Source organism: Ictalurus furcatus, chromosome 15 (genome assembly GCF_023375685.1).
Source record: "Ictalurus furcatus strain D&B chromosome 15, Billie_1.0, whole genome shotgun sequence".
Taxonomy (NCBI): Eukaryota; Metazoa; Chordata; class Actinopteri; order Siluriformes; family Ictaluridae; genus Ictalurus; species Ictalurus furcatus.
This window is the reverse complement of record NC_071269.1, coordinates 23,960,575-23,965,574: the sequence shown is the minus strand read 5'-3', so window position 1 is coordinate 23,965,574 and position 5,000 is coordinate 23,960,575. Positions and strand designations below refer to the sequence as shown.

The window sequence follows — 5,000 nt, the reverse complement described above, 5'->3', positions numbered from 1 at the left end:
GAGCACGTCTGAGTGTTTGTAGTGCGCTTTCAAATACTTTCTTTTCTGTTTTCTTATTTAGCTTTTTTTCTTCTAAAGTAAGAGTTTAAGTGAAGTTAACAGCGTGTGAGCCGACTATTGTCGGCAGAACTCACTCCGAAATGGAGTTAAATGGAGATTTCTCTCGTCTGACCCTGAGACATGGGTGTAAATGTACGCCGGACGATTCTATACCAATTGAAGAAGTTCTCACCGCTTTCAGTAATCAGGTTGGTGGTTTAAACATCAGATCAGCTTCTCGGATGAACAAAGCAGTGGTGGTTTTTCTTGCCGAAGTTGAAATGGTTGATGCGCTAATTGAACAGGGGCTAATGATAAACAACGAGTATGTTCGTGTGTTTCCACTCTCCGGTGTCTCTAAGAAAATCGTGCTGTCTAACGTGCCTCCTTTTATTAAAAATGAAACTTTAAAAAGTGTGCTAGAGCGCTACGGAAAGTTAACAGCACCGATCAAAATGATTCCGTTGGGTTTAAAAAACCCGGACATTAAACACGTCATGTCTTTCCGCCGTTTCACCTACATGATCCTAAACACGCAGCACGAGCCGCTCTCTCTCTCTGTTAAACTAACGCTGGAGAATAAAGATTACACCATCTTCATCAGCTCCGAACAGATGAGATGTTTCGTGTGTGGCGAACACGGCCATGTCAGACAGACATGTCCGAGCAGACAGGAGAGCACACAGGTAGAGACACCGGCAGACCCAGCACGTGCCGAGCAGCCGAGCGTGTCTACAGCTCGCGCACTGCCGGTGACGAGTCCTACCGAACAACTCGAGGCAGAATCTCCCACTAACCAACCCGAGACAGGTGTCACACCTAACACTGACAACGCTGCTGAAACCCCAACGGGCCACAGCGCTGATCCAGTTCCACAGCGTAACCCTAGCGTTAAACGGAAAAAAACTGTAAAAAAGCAAGAACCTCCTCCCCCACAACCTCGGTCCCTATCTCAGACAAATCCCACCGGGAGTGAAGTGCACTTACAGCCTCGGTCCCTGTCTCAGACCCACCTCACGGGGAGTGAGGAGCTCTCACAGCCTGTTCATCCAGAGGCTGATCCTAACGTTTCACTAGAGCTAGAGGAGGAAATGCAGGGAATTTGTTCTGAGACGGCTTTAGGAAGCTCACAGCGCGATGGCTCAGAAAACGAGCTCGAAGATCCAGGGAGTAGCTCTGATGAGGACGTTGATTCCTCAGGGATGATAGCTAGACTACACAAAACTTTCAGTAGTTCTCAGCTGCTTACCACATTACAGATAAATGCCTTTTTAGATCTGACAAAAGGGGTTAAGAAACTCAAAATTGAAACCTTCTTTCCCGATCTCTCACGTTTTTATTTGTCATGTCACGTAGTAATGCAAAATGCCACCCTTGAAGAACTTGACCAACAGAAACGCTACCGTCTGAAAAAAATGATGCTAAAAGTGAAAAAGACGATACAACACAAGTTCAAAAAGAAGGGGCAATGTTAACTTAAATAAATAAAAAAACATGGCCTCTCTAAACATTGGCTCACTCAACATTAATGGGTGCCGTAGTGCTGAGAAGCGTTTCAGTCTTTTTAATTTTCTGTTCCTAAAGAAGGCTAACATAGTATTTCTACAAGAAACACATACAGACAACAGCAATCAAATTCAGTGGTTAAGTGAGTGGAAAGGTCAGGCTTTTCACAGTCATAGCTCAAACATGAGCGCTGGGGTCGCTATATTGTTCTCTGCAGATATTCGAGAACAAGCAATAAACGCAGTAGAAATTATACCTGGAAGGATGCAGAGAGTAGATATTGATCTACACGAACTCTCGCTTTCCTTGATTAACGTCTATGCTCCCAACATTGGCACAGAACGCGTCCGTTTTTTTAATCTTTTGGATAAAGCCATCTCAGATATCCCTCAAGAAAGGATCATCATTTTAGCTGGAGATTTCAACTGCACTTTGAATCAGAGTGTAGATCGGAATCATGGCGAACCTCATCCTCGCTCAGCAGAAGCACTTAGAACCGTGGTACAAAACCATAATTTAGTAGACGTGTGGAGAGAAACTCTACCTATAGACAGACAGTACACTTGGCTAAAATCAACTCCCGGAAAGATTCTTGCAGCAAGACTCGATAGACTTTATACTCAAAAATTCAACAGAGGCAGATTTTATAACTGTTATATTCATCCCACTCATCTTTCTGATCATCATTACATTTCTGTCGCTGTCACTACCACACTGAGCACTTCCCGTCAACATCACTGGCATTTTAACAACAGGTTATTGCAGGATCATCACTTTATTCACGCCTTTGCACTTTTCTGGAAGTCTTGGAGAGAGAGAAAGGTTCAGTATACATCAGTAAACCAGTGGTGGGACATCGGCAAAGTTCAGGTTCAGATCTTCTGCCAACAATACATGGAAAATAGCACCAGAGAAATCAAGGAAAAGATCAACTTTCTTGAAAAGGAAATACTGAAACTCAGCAGCTCAATAAGCGAAGAAGAAGAAACAGGAACAAAAGTAACGCTGGAGTAGAACAAAATTCTTCTGAAAAACTTGTATGAAGAGAGAGATCAAGGTGCCATGGTGCGGGCTAAGTTTATACAATATAATAAAATGGACTCATCTACATCTTTCTTCTTCGCGCTGGAGAAAAAAACCAGAGAAAAGAAGTCCATCAGCCACTTGAAACTGCCCAATGGACAAGAAACCACCGACAAAGATGACATCACTCTACAAGCGTTATCTTTTTACGAGAAACTGTACAACAGCCAGCCATGTGATCCCGAAGCAATTGAAGAACTCCTGAGTGGACTACCACAGCTGAGTGAGTGTGAGAGGAATGAACTCGAGGAATCACTCTCGCTTGAAGAGCTCAGTACGGCTGCTCACCAGCTGTCAAACGGAAAGTCACCGGGGCTGGATGGATTGACCTCTGAATTTTATAAAACATTCTGGCCTTTGATTGGCCCAGACCTGCACTTTGTCATACTCAGATGTATGGAATCAAAAGTTTTACCCCTCAGCTGTAGGAGAGCTGTAATTACTCTGCTACCCAAAAAAGGAGACCTTGGTAGCTTAAAGAACTGGCGTCCTGTGTCTCTCCTTGGGACAGACTATAAAATCTTTTCGAAGGCATTAACAAACCGCCTTAAAAGATTTTTGGCCACAATAGTACATGAAGACCAGTCATACTGCATCCCAGGACGCTCAATCTTTAACAACCTTTTCCTGGTGCGAGACCTGTTACACCTCACAGAGCTATATAAGGCAGAGATGGGACTAGTGTCACTAGACCAAGAGAAGGCTTTTGACAGAGTAGATCATGGCTATCTCTTTAAGACCCTAACAGCTTTTGGCATTGGTGGACGCTTCATCTCATGGATTAGGCTGCTGTACACCGATGTGCACAGCATGCTGAAAATAAATGGAACACTAACAAGAACGTTTCCCGTGCACAGAGGTGTTCGACAAGGCTGTAGCCTGTCCGGTCTGCTGTACACTCTCTCCATCGAGCCCCTGCTAAGACGCCTGCGAGAAAACCTGCAAGGGTTTTCAGTGTTAAGCCCTGATCTATCTGATGTGACCATAATCAAACTCACAGCATACGCTGATGATGTGACGGTGGTAATCAGATCTGAGGATGACATCGGTCATATGGTTTCTAGCCTCGATGTCTTCCAGAGAGCATCATCTGCATGCGTAAACTTGAACAAAACTGATGCCTTGCTCCTAGGCCAATGGCAGGAGGAGAATATACCTCACCTCCCACAGGACTGTTCATGGAGCAAGGAGGGAGTGAGAATACTTGGGATCTTCTTTGGCACAGATCGATACATGCAGAAGAACTGGGATGGATTGACCAGTAAGGTTACTGAAAAGCTAAATAGATGGAGATGGATTCAATCACAGCTGTCCTACAGGGGCAGAGTCCTAGTGATAAACAACTTGGCTGCCTCGATGCTATGGCACCGTCTGACAGTATTAGATCCACCTCAAGAACTCCTACACCAACTTCAGAAGTGCTTTGTGGACTTCGTCTGGAGCGGTCACCATTGGATACCATCCGGCGCACTGAGTTTACCGGTGTGTGAGGGTGGGCAGAGTCTGATCCATCTTCAGTCCAAGGTGAAGGCCCTGAGACTACAAACTGCTCAGAAACTGTTGTACTGTCCAAGTACTGTGCCATGGGTTAGTTTTGGGCTTGCAGTACTGAGGTTTGCGGGAAGAATGGGACTCGACAGACAGATGTTCTTAATGTCTAATAGTGTCACAAAGGCCGTGCCTGTCAGTCACTATTATGGAACAGTTTTTAAAATCTGGTCTCAGCTTAGAACGCAACGGAAAGATCATTATGGTCTGAACAAACCACTCTTTTACAACACCTGGTTCCCTGAACAAACTGAGTCTAGAAGCAAGATTACTGCTTTCATCTCAGCAGGAGTAGCCAAGGTGGGAGATCTTATTGACCAGGATAAGCGAGAGTGGATACAAGTACACCAACTTTCCAAAGAGATTGGAGGCAGGTCAGAGAGGATTGTGGGGAATGTGGTAAGGACTTTGAAGGCTTTGTTCCCCACACCCCTACTGACGTTCATAAACAACTACATGGCTGGAGATCCTGATCAAACGTCCTTTCCAGAGTTGTACATAACTCCCAGCGAAGCTCCAGACGACGATGGCACAGGCCAACTTCTCTCGTACGCAAGACTTAGAAACGTCCCCTTTTCAACGATAACAAGAGACCAATTGTACAACTTCTGCATAAAAAACGAACTTTCAAGAGAGCTCAAAGGACGGACAGACACAAAGTGGAGAATACACCTATCCACTCCTCCGTCTCAGTCCCCTATGTGGAGGCTGCTCTATAAGAGTCCCCTACCAAAGCGATCTGGAGACCTACAGTGGCGAGTTCGTCACTCCGCGATGCCGACCAATACCTTCCTGTTTAAGTGTAACCTCACGGACTCTCCCCT

The 5,000-nt window shown here is 45.1% G+C and overlaps 1 protein-coding gene across 1 annotated transcript in view; it reads right to left on the bottom strand.

Annotated features, from left to right (window-relative positions):
- LOC128619495 (cadherin-13-like) overlaps positions 1-5,000 on the bottom strand; it is a 23,817-nt gene that overhangs the window by 3,932 nt on the left and 14,885 nt on the right. The gene's annotated exons all lie outside the window — the stretch shown is intronic.